Here is a 15,000-nt window from a genome sequence, read left to right on the forward strand (position 1 = left end):
TGAAGCAGTGATGACAACCGGGCTGTGAGGAGAGGAGGGATGCAGCCAAGAAAGCAATCAGGGCTCGAGGCAAGGGATGCATCAAGGATAGCAATCATGTTGTGAGGCGAGATTCCAAAGGCTAAACGTGAGAGGCTGCAGGGTCGACTCAGAGAGGTCTATGCATGTGAGAGGCTGAAAGCAAGGTCGACTCGGAGCGGTCTATGCATCGGGCGCGCTTGGGGCGACTACCAGTGCCAACCCCTTATCCCGCGACGCGTCCGACAAAGAGAACGTTCCAAGGCGGCAGAGGAGGTTACCAGCCGAAGGATGCAGTAGCAATAACAGGTATAGTTCCGCGGCGGCCGAGAAGACTCACCGCATAGGAATCGGGATGCGAGGCGAGGGATGCGGCGGGAAGGCCCCGACGGCTAAACGGAAGAGGCTGCAGGGCCGCCTCGGAATGGTCCAAGCATCGGATGCGATTGGGACGACTACCAGTGCCAACCCCTTATCCCGCGATGCGTCCGATACACAGATAGTTCCAAGGCGGCCGAGGAGCCTCACCGCATATCAATCGGGGTGCGAGGCGAGGGATGGGGCGGGAAGGCCCCAACGGCTAGACGGAAGAGGCTTCAGGGCCACCTCGGAATGGTCCAAGCATCGGACGCGCTTGGGGCGACTGCCAGTGCCAACCCCTTATCCCGCGATGCGTCCGATACACAGATGGTTCCAAGGCGGCCGAGGAGCCTCACCGCATAGCAATCGGGGGTGCGAGGCGAGGGATGGGGCGGGAAGGCCCCAACGGCTAGACGGAAGAGGCTTCAGGGCCGCCTAGGAATGGTCCAAGCATCGGACACGCTTGGGGCGACTACCAGTGACAGCCCCCTATCCCGCGATGCGTCCGATACGAAGATGGTTCCAAGGCGGCCGAGGAGCCTCACCGCATAGCAATCGGGGTGCGAGGTGGGGGATGCGGCGAGATGGCCCCAACGGCTAGACGGAAGAGGCCACAGGGCCGCGTCGGAATAGTCCAAGCATCGGACGCGCTTGGGGCGACTACCAGTGACAACCCCTTATCCCGCGATGCGTCCGATACGAAGATAGTTCCAAGGCGGCCGAGGAGCCTCACCGCATAGCAATCGGGGTGCGAGGTGGGGGATGCGGCGAGATGGCCCCAACGGCTAGACGGAAGAGGCTGCAGGGCCGCCTCGGAATAGTCCAAGCATCGGACGCGCTTGGGGCCACTACCAGTGACAACCCCTTATCCCGCGATGCGTCCGATACGAAGATAGTTCCAAGGCGGCCGAAGAGCCTCACCGCATAGCAATCGGGGTGCGAGGTGGGGGATGCGGCGAGATGGCCCCAACGGCTAGACGGAAGAGGCCACAGGGCCGCCTCGGAATAGTCCAAGCATCGGACGCGCTTGGGGCGACTACCAGTGACAACCCCTTATCCCGCGATGCGTCCGATACGAAGATAGTTCCCAGGCGGCCGAGGAGCCTCACCGCATAGCAATCGGGGTGCGAGGCGAGGGATGCGGCGAGATGGCCCCAAAGGCTAGACGGAAGAGGCTGCAGGGCTGCCTCGGAATAGTCCAAGCATCGGACGCGCTTGGGGCGACTACCACTGCCAACCCCTTATCCCGCGATGCGTCCGATACACAGATAGTTCCGAGGCGGCCGAGGAGGTGGGGGATGCAGCGAGATGGCCCCAACGGCTAGACGGAAGAGGCTGCAGGGCCGCCTCGGAATAGTCCAAGCATCGGACGCGCTTGGGGCGACTACCAGTGACAACCCCTTATCCCGCGATGCGTCCGATACACAGATAGTTCCGAGGCGGCCAAGGAGCCTCACCGCATAGCAATCGTGGTGCGAGGTGGGGGATGCGGCGAGATGGCCCCAACGGCTAGACGGAAGAGGCTGCAGGGCCGCCTCGGAATGGTCCAAGCATCGGATGCGCTTGGGGCGACTACCACTGCCAACCCCTTATCCCGCGATGCGTCCGATACACAGATAGTTCCAAGGCGGCCGAGGAGCCTCACAGCATAGCAATCAGGGTGCGAGGCGAGGGATGCGGCGAGAAAGCCCCAACGGCTAGAGGGAAGAGGCTTCAGGTCCGCCTCGGAATGGTCCAAGCATCGGACGCGCTTGGGGCGACTACCAGTGACAACCCCTTATCCCGCGACGCGTCCGATACACAGATAGTTCCAAGGCGGCCGAGGAGCCTCACCGCATAGCAATCGGGGTGCGAGGCGAGGGATGCGGCGAGAAGGACCCAACGGCTACACGGAAGAGGCTTCGGGGCCGCCTCGGAATGGTCCAAGCATCGGACGCGCTTGGGGCGACTACCAGTGACAACCCCTTATCCCACGACGCGTCCGATACACAGATAGTTCCAAGGCGGCCGAGGAGCCTCACCGCATAGCAATCGGGGTGCGAGGCGAGGGATGCGGCGAGAACGACCCAACGGCTACACGGAAGAGGCTTCGGGGCCGCCTCGGAATGGTCCAAGCATCGGACGCGCTTGGGGCGACTACCAGTGACAACCCCTTATCCCGCGACGCGTCCGATACACAGATAGTTCCAAGGCGGCCGAGGAGCCTCACCGCATAGCAATCGGGGTGCGAGGCGAGGGATGCGGCGAGAAGGACCCAACGGCTAGACGGAAGAGGCTTCGGGTCCGCCTCGGAATGGTCCAAGCATCGGACGCGCTTGGGGCGACTACCAGTGACAACCCCTTATCCCGCGACGCGTCCGATACACAGATAGTTCCAAGGCGGCCGAGGAGCCTCACCGCATAGCAATCGGGGTGCGAGGCGAGGGATGCGGCGAGAAGGACCCAACGGCTAGACGGAAGAGGCTTCGGGTCCGCCTCGGAATGGTCCAAGCATCGGACGCGCTTGGGGCGACTACCAGTGACAACCCCTTATCCCGCGACGCGTCCGATACACAGATAGTTCCAAGGCGGCCGAGGAGCCTCACCGCATAGCAATCGGGGTGCGAGGCGAGGGATGCGGCGAGAAGGACCCAACGGCTAGACGGAAGAGGCTTCGGGTCCGCCTCGGAATGGTCCAAGCATCGGACGCGCTTGGGGCGACTACCAGTGACAACCCCTTATCCCGCGACGCGTCCGATACACAGATAGTTCCGAGGCGGCCGAGGAGCCTCACCGCATAGCAATCGGGGTGCGAGGCGAAGGATGCGGCGAGAAGGACCCAACGGCTAGACGGAAGAGGCTTCGGGTCCGCCTCGGAATGGTCCAAGCATCGGACGCGCTTGGGGCGACTACCAGTGACAACCCCTTATCCCGCGACGCGTCCGATACACAGATAGTTCCAAGGCGGCCGAGGAGCCTCACCGCATAGCAATCGGGGTGCGAGGCGAGGGATGCGGCGAGAAGGACCCAACGGCTAGACGGAAGAGGCTTCAGGGCCGCCTCGGAATGGTCCAAGCATCGAACGCGCTTGGGGCGACTACCAGTGACAACCCCTTATCCCGCGACGCGTCCGATACACAGATAGTTCCGAGGCGGCCGAGGAGCCTCACCGCATAGCAATCGGGGTGCGAGGCGAGGGATGCGGCGAGAAGGACCCAACGGCTAGACGGAAGAGGCTTCAGGGCCGCCTCGGAATGGTCCAAGCATCGGACGCGCTTGGGGCGACTACCAGTGACAACCCCTTATCCCGCGACGCGTCCGATACACAGATAGTTCCGAGGCGGCCGAGGAGCCTCACCGCATAGCAATCGGGGTGCGAGGCGAGGGATGCGGCGAGAAGGACCCAACGGCTAGACGGAAGAGGCTTCAGGGCCGCCTCGGAATGGTCCAAGCATCGGACGCGCTTGGGGCGACTACCAATGACAACCCCTTATCCCGCGACGCGTCCGATACACAGATAGTTCCGAGGCGGCCGAGGAGCCTCACCGCATAGCAATCGGGGTGCGAGGCGAGGGATGCGGCGAGAAGGACCCAACGGCTAGACGGAAGAGGCTTCAGGGCCGCCTCGGAATGGTCCAAGCATCGGACGCGCTTGGGGCGACTACCAGTGACAACCCCTTATCCCGCGACGCGTCCGATACACAGATAGTTCCGAGGCGGCCGAGGAGCCTCACCGCATAGCAATCGGGGTGCGAGGCGAGGGATGCGGCGAGAAGGACCCAACGGCTAGACGGAAGAGGCTTCAGGGCCGCCTCGGAATGGTCCAAGCATCGGACGCGCTTGGGGCGACTACCGTTGCCAACCCCTTATCCCGCGATGCGTCTGATACACAGATAGTTCCGAGGCGGCCGAGGAGCCTCACCGCATAGCAATCGGGTTGCGAGGCAGATTATTGGGAAGGGAACCCCCTGGGATGCGGCTCAAGCAGTGCCCAAAGGGACTGGAATGCGGAATCACATCGAGAGACCCAAATGCTATACGAGGGCTCAAATCGAATTATCGATTTGGCCACGACATGGACGCATCGGAACGACTACCTTTGCCGAACCACTCGCAATTGCATCCATACCGAAACCAATAGACATTTCCGTTAGAGCCCTCGCATAGCATTCGGGAATCTCGCATGCCCCTCTAAATCGACCAATGCTGGCGCTCAATGAAAATCCGAGCGCTACCACCGTTCGAGCGCCAGCATTGGTCGAGTTAGAGGGGCACGGGGGAGAATGCTCCAGTCAACACCTCCCCTATATAAGTTATTTGTCCGATTCTCGCACAACCGTAGTCTGCCTCGTCGAATCAAACAACGGTCCCAGATTCCGACTTCCGTTCCGTAGAGACCCAAAAGCTAGATGGAGGCTCGCAAGAAAGAGAGTCGGCGCATAGCAATCGGGTTTCTCGAACGTTTAGGGACCGAGCTCACTTGCGGATAGGGCAAAATCCGCCAAGCAACCCAAAAGCTAGACGGGGGCTCGAATCGAATCGCCTAGGCGGCCACAACAACGACGTGTTGGATCGACTACCAGTGCCAAACCATTCAGCAAGACTAGTCTGTGTCGAGGCCGGATAGAGATTCTCAGAGAGCGCCCGCATAGCATTTAGGAGACCTGCCGCGTCCCTCACACTCGACAAATGGTGGTGCACGTTTATAAATCCGAGCGATCCCAACCCTTTCAAGCACCAACATCGGTCGAGATAGAGGGGCACGGAGGGGGCTGCGTGAGACAACACAGTCCCCTATATAAGTTATTTGTCCGATTCTCACACATCCGAAGAATGGTCATCAAATCGGACAACAGCCCAAACTTCCGACTTCCGTCCCAGAAAGCCCAAGAGCTATCTAAAACGTTCATGGCCGGAACTCGATCGCGGCTATACCAGTCCGCCAAGCAACCCAAAAGCTAGACTGGAGCTCTAGTCGAATCACCTCTGTGGCCATTGCAAGGACGTGTTGGAGCGACTACCATTGCCGAACCATTCCGCAGGTCGAGTCCATACCAAGGCCGCATAGAGATTCACGATGAGCTCCTGCATAGCAATCAGGAGACTTGCCGTGTCCATCACAATCGATAAATCCTGGTGCAAGATTTTTGCATCCGAGCGCTCCAACCAGTCGAGCACCAGCATCAATCGACATAAACGGGCACGGGGGGAGGATGCTCGAGAACACTACCTCCCCTATATAAGTTATTTGTCCGATTCTCAAGCAGCCGAAGTCTGGTCATCGAATCGGGTCAAAGACCACAACTTCCGACTTTACCCACAATGCAAGTCATCGAATCGAACATCGGCCCCCGAGTCGGACTCCATGCGTATGTCAGGTCATCGGACCCAAATTCCGCCTTCCTGCGCATGGCGGGCCATCAATATCAACTCGGTCATCGGACCCAAACTCCGCCTTTTTGCGTATGGCACGCCTTCAAATCGGTCATCGGACCCAAATTCCGCCTTCCTGTGCATGGCGGGCCATCAACATCAACTCGGTCATCGGACCCAAATTCCGCCTTTCTGCGCATGGCACGCCATCAACTCGGTCATCGGACCCAAATTCCGCCTTCCTGCGCATGGCAGGTCATCGGACACAAATTCAGACCTCGCCAATATGCCTACGTATCGAATCGGTCATCGGACCCAACTTCCGACTTCATCCATACTGTAGGGTCTTTGAGGTTGGCGCGGTGCGCTCAACCCAGGGAGTCGACCCATCGAAGCATACACCTCCCCTATATAAGCTATTTGTCCGATTCCCACACCTGTGTAGTTTGCACCTCTGACCAGGACATCGACCCCAACTTCCGAACTCGACTGCAACGACGGCACCAGCGCCTTGGTGCGCACCTTGCGACGCACAGTCCCAACATTCGCCTTCCTGCACATGGCAGGTCATCGGACCCAAATTCCGACCTCGCGAGTATGCCTACATATCGAATCGGTCATCGGACCCAACTTCCGACTTCATCCATACCGTAGGGTCTTTGAGGTTGGCGCGGTGCGCTCAACCCGGGGAGTCGACCCAACGAAGCATACACCTCCCCTATATAAGCTATTTGTCCGATTCCCACACCTGTGTAGTTTGCACCTCCGATCAAGACATCGACCCCAACTTCCGAACTCGCCTCCAACGACCGAACCAGCGCCTTGGTGCGCACCTTGCAACGCACAGTGCCAACATTCGCCTTCCTGCACGTGGCAGGTCATCGGACCCAAATTCCGACCTCGCGAGTATGCCTACATATCGAATCGGTCATCGGACCCAACTTCCGACTTCATCCATACCGTAGGGTCTTTGAGGTTGGCGCGGTGCGCTCAACCCGGGGAGTCGACCCAACGAAGCATACACCTCCCCTATATAAGCTATTTGTCCGATTCCCACACCTGTGTAGCTTGCACCTCCGATCAGGACATCGACCCCAACTTCCGAACTCGACTAAAAAGACCGCACCAGCGCCTTGGTGTGCACCTTGCAACGCACAGTGTCAACATTCGCCTTCCTGCACATGGCAGGTCATCGGACCCAAATTCCGACCTCATGAGCATACCTACTAATCGAATCGGTCATCGGACCCAACTTCCGACTTCATCCATACCGTAGGGTCTTTGAGGTTGGCGCGGTGCGCTCAACCTGGGGAGTCGACCCATCGAAGCATACACCTCCCCTATATAAGCTATTTGTCCGATTCCGACACCTGTGTAGTTTGCACCTCCGCTCAGGACATCGACCCCAACTTCCGAACTCGCCTGCAACGACCGAACCAGCGCCTTGGTGCGCACCAAAAGTGCGCACTTTTGGAGGGCACTTTTGTGCGCTCCAAAGGTGCGCACTTTTGGAGGGCACTTTTCTGCGCTCCAAAGGTGCGCACTTTTGGAGGGCACTTTTTGGAGGGCACTTTTCTGCGCTCCAAAGGTGCGCACTTTTGGAGGGCACTTTTTGGAGGGCACTTTTCTGCGCTCCAAAGGTGCGCACTTTTGGAGGGCACTTTTTGGAGGGCACTTTTCTGCGCTCCAAAGGTGCGCACTTTTGGAGGGCACTTTTTGGAGGGCACTTTTCTGCGCTCCAAAGGTGCGCACTTTTGGAGGGCACTTTTTGGAGGGCACTTTTCTGCGCTCCAAAGGTGCGCACTTTTGGAGGGCACTTTTTGGAGGGCACTTTTCTGCGCTCCAAAGGTGCGCACTTTTGGAGGGCACTTTTTGGAGGGCACTTTTCTGCGCTCCAAAGGTGCGCACTTTTGGAGGGCACTTTTTGGAGGGCACTTTTCTGCGCTCCAAAGGTGCGCACTTTTGGAGGGCACTTTTTGGAGGGCACTTTTCTGCGCTCCAAAGGTGCGCACTTTTGGAGGGCACTTTTGTGCACTCCAAAGGTGCGCACTTTTGGAGGGCACTTTTCCTGTGCTCCAAAGGTGCACACCTAGGTGAGCACCTTCGACCACACCTTGTAGCACACCAAACTCTGACTTTCGACTTCATCCGCAATGCAGGGTCTTTGAGGTTGGCGCAATGCGCACAACCAGGGGAGTCGACCCATCAAACCCAACACCTCCCCTATATAAGCTATTTGTCTGATTCTCATACATGCGTAGCCTGCAGGAGCAATTAGGACATCGACCCCAACTTTCGGCTTCTAAACGAAAACAAGGTCTTTGAGGTTGGTGTAATGCGAACAACTAGGGGAGTCAACCCATCAAACCCAACACCTCCCCTATATAAGCTATTTGTCTGATTCTCATACATGTGTAGTCTACAGGAGCAATTAGGACATCGACCCCAACTTTTGACTTCTTAACGAAAACAAGGTCTTTGAGGTTGACGTAATGCGCACAACCAGGGGAGTCGACCCATCAAACCCAACACCTCCCCTATATAAGCTATTTGTCCGATTCTCATACATGTGTAGCCTGCAGGAGCCATTAGGACATTGACCCCAACTTTTGACTTCTTAACGAAAACAAGGTCTTTGAGGTTGGCGTAATGCGCACAACCAAGGGAGTTGACCCATCAAACCCAACACCTCCCCTATATAAGCTATTTGTCTGATTCTCATACATGTGTAGCCTGCAACAACGATTAGGACATCCACCCCAACTTCTGAATTCGTCTGCGTTGACCGCACCAAAGGTGCACGCCTTGGTGCTCACCAAAATCCGACTTCCGACTTCTTCTGCTATGCGGGGTCTTTGAGGTTGGCGCAGTGCGCACAACCAGGGGAGTCAACCCACCGAATGCAACACCTCCCCTATATAAGCTATTTGTCTGATTCTCATACATGCGTAGACTGCAGCAATGATTAGGACATCCACCCCAACTTTTGACTTCTTAAACAAGACAGGGTCTTTGAAGTTGGTGCAGTGCACACAACCAGGGGAGTCGACCCATCAAACGCAACACCTCCCCTATATAAAGCTATTTGTCCGATTCTCATACGTGTAGTCTGCAGCAGCGATTAGGACATCGACCCCAACTTCCGAATTCGTTTGCATTGACCGCACCAAAGGTGCACGCCTTGGTGTGCACCCTGGAGTGCACTTTGGTGCTCACCTCGGTGCACACTTTGGTGTGCACCTCGGTGTGCACCAAAGGTGCGCACCTTGGAGCGCACCAAAGGTGTACACTTTGGAGCGCACCACATAGGGTCTTTGAGAGGTTGGCGCAGTGCGCACACCAAGGTGGGTGTTGAGGTGCGTGCCGAGGTGGGTGGGTGCTAGGGTGCGCTCCATGGTGGGTGCCAGGGTGGGTGCGTGCTAGGGTGGATTCCAAAGAGGGTCATAGGGTGGGTGCCAAGGTGGGTTGGTGATATAGTGGGTTCAAAGGTGGGTACTAGGGTGGGTTCCAAGGTGGGTCACAAGTTGGGTGCCAGGATGCGTGGGTGTTAGGTTGGGTGCCAAGGTGGGCTCCTGCGTGGGTGGGTGCTAGGGTGGGTTTCAAGGTGGACGCGAGGGCGGGTGCCAAGGTGGGTAACAAGTTGGGTGTTAGGATGGGTGAGTGCTAGAGTGGGTGCCAAGGTGGGTGGGTGCTAAGGTGGATGCCAAGGTGGTTCACAGGGTGGGTGGGTTCTAGGGTGAGTTCCAAGGTGGGTCACAGGTTCAGTGCTAGGGTGGGTGTCAAGGCGGGTGTCGAGGTGCCTGGGTGCTAGGGTGTGGATGCCAATGTGGGTCATAGGGTGGGTACTAGGGTGGGCTGCAATGTGGGTGCCAAGGTGGGTAACATGCTCGGTGGGTTCTAAATTGGGTGCCAGGGTGGGTGTGCACCCACCTTGCCCGAGGTGGGTGCCAAGGTGCCAGTGTGGGTGGGTGCTAAGGTGGATGCCAAGGTGGGTGAGAAGGTGGGTGATAGGTTGAGTGGTAGGATGGGTGGGTGCCAAGATGGGTCACAGGGTGGGTGCAAGGGTGGGTAGGTGCTAGGGTTGGTGTCAGGGTGGGTGGGTGCTAGGTTGGGTTCCAAGGTGGGTGCGAGGGTGAGTGTCAAGGTGGGTCACAGGTTAGGTGCTAGGATGGGTGAGTGCTAGGGTGCAAAGGTGCCAGGGTGGGTGCTAGGATGGGTCGATGCTAGGGTGAGTGGCAAGGTGGGTCCACAAGTGTCAAGGTGGGTGCCGAGGTGGGTGCCAAGTCGGCGACTGCTATGGTGGATGCCAAGGTGGGTCACGGGGTGGGTGCCAAGTTGCTAGGTTGGGTTCCAAGGTGGGTGCCAACGTGGGTGCTAGGGTGCGTGGGTTAAAGGGTGTGTCACAACGTGGGTGCCAGGATGGGTGCGCACCCACACTGGCCAAGACGGGTGCGGGTGCAAGGTTGGGTTCCAAGCCCGGTCACAGGCTGGGTGCTAGGATGGGTGGGTGCCAAGGTGGGCACCAGGGTGGGTGCACCCACCCTGGCCAAGGTGGGTCACGGGGTGGGTCCTAGGGTGGGTAACGGGGTGGGTACTAAGGTGCGTGCCAAGGTGGGTCATAGGGTGGGTGCCAAGGTGGGCACCAGGGTGGGTGTGCACCAACCCTAGCCAGGGTAGGTCACGGGGTGGTTGTCGGGGTGGGCGTCAAGGAGCCAAGGTGGGTGGCAAGTAGCCAAGTTGCGTGCCAAGGTGGGTGTCGGGGTGGGTGCCAAGGATCCAAGGTGGGTGCCAAGGAACCAAGGTGGGTGTCTGGGTGGGTGCCGAGGTGGGAGCCAGGGTGGGTCCCAAGGTGAGTGCAAAGGTGGGTGCCAGGGTCAAGGTGAGTGCCAATGTGGGTTCCAAGGTGCCAGGGTCAGGGTGAGTGCCAATGTGGGTTCAAAGGTGCTAAGTTGGGTGCGAGGTTGGGTGCGAGGGTGGGTGGGTGCCAAGGTGTGCTAGGTGGAAGCCCGGGTGGGTCGGCATCCCATGGGTGTCGAGTTGGGTGCCTGATGGGTGCTTCTTGTCAAGTTTTAGTCGTCGGGACTCATTTCGAGCCTTAGAGGTCGTTTCTTGTCCGGTTGCCCTGTCTTCGACCTGGGAACCCAATTTTGGTCCTCGGGTCCCATTTTTTTTTGTCTCGCATCCCACTTTTGGCCTGTGGCCTTTTCGGGGTCGATTCTCGTTTTGGGCATCAGAGCATGTTTCTTCTCCTAAAACCCAATATTTGTTTATTAAGTCTCGGAACACATTTTTGTTCTCGTGGACCCATCATGGGTCTTGGAACGCATTTGTGGTCCTTGGGTCCCATTTTGCATCCCGAAACTTGTGTTTTGGTGCTTGATCCCTATTTTGGGTGCCCACCTTGCACCAAGTGCGCACCCGGGGCAAACCGAGCGCCTTGGTGCACCGGGGCAAGATCGAGCGTGCACCCGAGGCGCCCCGAACATGCACCAAGGTGCACTCGGCCCACATGTGAGCGCAGGTCGTTGCGCCCGAGGTGGTGTGTGGGCACCGCGTTGCAGACGGGACACTGCACGCACACGACGCCCCCTCCAGGTGCACGCACGTAGGCCGGGCCGGGTGCACACCCGACGCCCTAGCAAGGTGCGCGCACCCGGGCAGGGCTCACACTTGGCGAACGGGGCGCACTTCGCGAGGGAGGGTGTGCACCTCGACGGGGGTGGGTGGCCGGGGTGGATTCGCACGTGGGTCGCGGTTTGCTAAGTACACACTGCGACAAGCTCATAACGGGTGCGATCATACCAGCATTAGTGCACCGGATCCCATCAGAACTCCGCAGTTAAGCGCGCTTGGGCCGGAGTAGTACTGGGATGGGTGACCTCCCGGGAAGTCCCGGTGTTGCACCCTTTTTTAGTTTTTCGCCGGGCGTCGCAATGCTATTTGAATAAACCTTTTGCCCGTTTGCGTTCTCGTCGGGGCCGGGCCGGGCCGGGGTGCGCTGCCCGCACTACCGCGCGCGCGGGGGCGACACCGAGCGCGCACCCGAGGCACCCCGAGCACACAGGCCACGGTGCAACCCGGGCGTTGTGCGCGCACCCCGGTGCGCCCGAGGTGCTGCGCGCGCACCCAGGTGAAATCGGTGTGCACCTCGGCCAGTGCGCGCTCGGTCGAGTCGCGCACGTTGGCCAAGGTGCACGGTGATGTTTCTTACTCTAAGGTTCCGCACCAGACGCCCGGGACAGGTGAGCGAAGCTGGGCGGGGCCGGGTGCGCGGCCAGGGCAGGTGCACGCAGCTGGAGAGAGCTTTGGAGCACACTTCGGAGCGCACCAATGATGCGCTCCATTCAAAAGTTTCCTGAAAAGGCAAAAAAAGTTGAGATTATAGAATTTCCCACTTGAGAGATTGTAAAAAAAAAAAATTTAAAATGAAGGAAACGCGGGTGCCAAGGTGTGCGCAGCCCAGCCAAGGTGTGCGCACCAAGGCGCCCACCCTGGCGAAGGTGCACGCAAGGTGCGCACCCGAGGCAAACCGGACAATTAACCCAACTTTCGACTTCGCGCGCACCTTGGAGCGCACTTCGGAGCGCTCCTTGGTGCGCACCAATCTTGGGCACCTCGGAGTGCACCATGGCGCCCACCAAGGTGCGCACCCGGGGCAAACCGAGCTCCGACTTCGTGCGCACCTTGGAGCGCACGAAAGGTGCGCACCATGGCGCCCACCAAGGTGCGCAGCCCAGCCAAGGCGTGCGCATCAAGGTGCGCACCCTGGCGAAGGTGCGCACCCGGGGCAAACCGAGCTCCGACTTCGTGCGCACCTTGGAGCGCACAAAAGGTGCGCAACCCAGCCAAGGTGTGCGCACCCCGGTCAAACCGAGCTCCGAATCGTGCGCACCAGAGGTGCACGCCATCGTGCGCACCTTGGAGCACACTTCGGAGCCCTCCTTGGTGCGCGCCGATGTTGCGCACCTCGGAGCGCACCCGGGGAAAACAATGCAATTAACCCGACTTTCGACTTCGTGGGCACCTCGGAGCGCTCTCGGGTTCGCACCTCGGAGCACACCGAGGTGCGCACCTTTGATGCGCTGCCTTCACCAATTTCCAGAAAAGGCAAGAAAACATTGAGAAGGTGTGCGCACCGAGGTGCCCACCCTGGCGAAGGTGCACGCGAGGTGCGCACCCGGGGCAAACCGGGCTCCGACTTCGTGCACGCCGCACCTTGGAGCACACTTCGGAGCGCTCCTTGGTGCGCACCAGGGCGCGCAACCCAGCCGAGGTGCCCACCCCGGCGAAGGTGCACGCGAGGTGCGCACCCGGGGCAAACCGGGCTCCGACTTCGTGCACGCCATGGTGCCCACCGCGGCGAAGGTGCACGCGAGGTGCGCACCCGGGGCAAACCGGGCTCCGACTTCGTGCACGCCGCACCTTGGAGCACACTTCGGAGCGCTCCTTGGTGCGCACCATGGTGCCCACCAGGGCGCGCAACCCCGCCGAAGGTGCACGCGAGGTGCGCACCCGGGGCAAACCGGGCTCCGACTTCGTGCACGCCGCACCTTGGAGCACACTTCGGAGCGCTCCTTGGTGCGCACCATGGTGCCCACCAGGGCGCGCAACCCCGCCGAAGGTGCACGCGAGGTGCGCACCCGGGGCAAACCGGGCTCCGACTTCGTGCACGCCATGGTGCGCACCGCGGCGAAGGTGCGCACCCGGGGCAAACCGGGCTCCGACTTCGTGCACGCCGCACCTTGGAGCACACTTCGGAGCGCTCCTTGGTGCGCACCAGGGCGCGCAACCCAGCCGAGGTGCCCACCCCGGCGAAGGTGCACGCGAGGTGCGTACCCGGGGCAAACCGGGCTCCGACTTCGTGCACGCCGCACCTTGGAGCACACTTCGGAGCGCTCCTTGGTGCGCACCATGGTGCCCACCAGGCCGCGCAACCCAGCCAAGGTGTGCGCACCAAGGTGCACGCGAGGTGCGCACCCGGGGCAAACCGGGGTCCGACTTCGTGCACGCCGCACCTTGGAGCACACATCGGGGCGCTCCCGGGTTCGCACCGGCGTTGCGCACCGTGGTGGGCACCTCGGAGCACACCAAGGTGGGCAGCGAGGTGCGCACCTTTGATGCGATGCCTTCACTAATTTCCATAAAAGGCAAAAAAAAAACGAGATTTTAAAATTTCCGTTTTGAAAGATAGTGAGAAAAAGGGAATGCTGGTGCCATCTTGAGCCCGCCCTGGTGCGCAGCCCAGCCAAGGTGTGCGCACCAAGGTGCCCACCCTGGCGAAGGTGCGCGCCCGGGCAATTAACCCAACTTCCAACTTCGCGCGCGCCAGGGTGGGAGCGCACCCAACAACCGGGCCTGGGAAGAGCCAATGCGAGAAACCCCACCAAACGCTCTGACAAAAAAAGAGGGGGCGCTCCAGTAACCCCGCTTCGGAGCGCACCCTGGGCAAACCCAGCCAAGGTGCCCACCCCGGCCAAGGTGCAGGCGAGGTGCGCACCCGGGGCAAACCGGGCTCCGACAACGTGCACGCCGCACCTTGGAGCACACTTCGTAGCGCTCCCGGGTGCGCACCTCAGAGCACACCAAGGTGGGCAGCGAGGTGCGCACCTTTGATGCGCTGCCTTCACTAATTTCCAGAAAAGGCAAAAAAAAAAGGAGATTTTAAAATTTCCGTTTTGAAAGATAGTGAAAAAAACGGAACGCGCGTGCCATCTTGAGCCCGCCCTGGTGCGCAGCCCAGGTAAGGTGCCCACCCTGGCAAAGGTGCGCACCCGGGCAATTAACCCTACTTCCGACTTCGTGCGCGCCAGGGTGGCAACCGGGCCTCGGAAGAGCCAATGCGAGAAACCCCACCAAACGCTCCGACAAAAAAAGAGGCGGCGCTCCAATAACCCCGCTTCGGAGCGCAGCCGGGGCAAACCCAGCCAAGGTGCCCACCCCGACGAAGGTGCACGCGAGGTGCGCACCCGGGGCAAACCGGGCTCCGACAACGTGCACGCAGCACCTTGGAGCACACTTCGAAGCACTCCCGGGTGCCCACCGGCGTTGCGCACCGTGGTGGGCAGCGAGGTGCGCACCTTTGATGCGCTGCCTTCACTAATTTCCAGAAAAAGGCAAAAAAAAATGAGATTTTAAAATTTCCGTTTTGAAAGATAGTGAAAAAAAAGGAACGCGGGTGCCATCTTGAGCCCGCCCTGGTGCGCAGCCCAGGCAAGGCATGCGCACCAAGGTGCCCACCCGAGGTGCACACCCGGGGCAAACCGGGCTCCG

General features: G+C 59.8%; 1 non-coding gene across 1 annotated transcript; it reads left to right on the forward strand.

The window, feature by feature from the left end:
• The first annotated feature begins 11,518 nt into the window (after positions 1-11,518).
• LOC131866608 (5S ribosomal RNA) lies at positions 11,519-11,637 on the forward strand. The gene has a single exon (XR_009365209.1). It is a non-coding gene; the product is annotated as a 5S ribosomal RNA (ribosomal RNA).
• Positions 11,638-15,000: the final 3,363 nt, after the last annotated feature.

The sequence above is a fragment of the Cryptomeria japonica genome, unplaced genomic scaffold (assembly GCF_030272615.1).
Source record: "Cryptomeria japonica unplaced genomic scaffold, Sugi_1.0 HiC_scaffold_151, whole genome shotgun sequence".
In the NCBI taxonomy this organism is placed as follows: domain Eukaryota; kingdom Viridiplantae; phylum Streptophyta; class Pinopsida; order Cupressales; family Cupressaceae; genus Cryptomeria; species Cryptomeria japonica.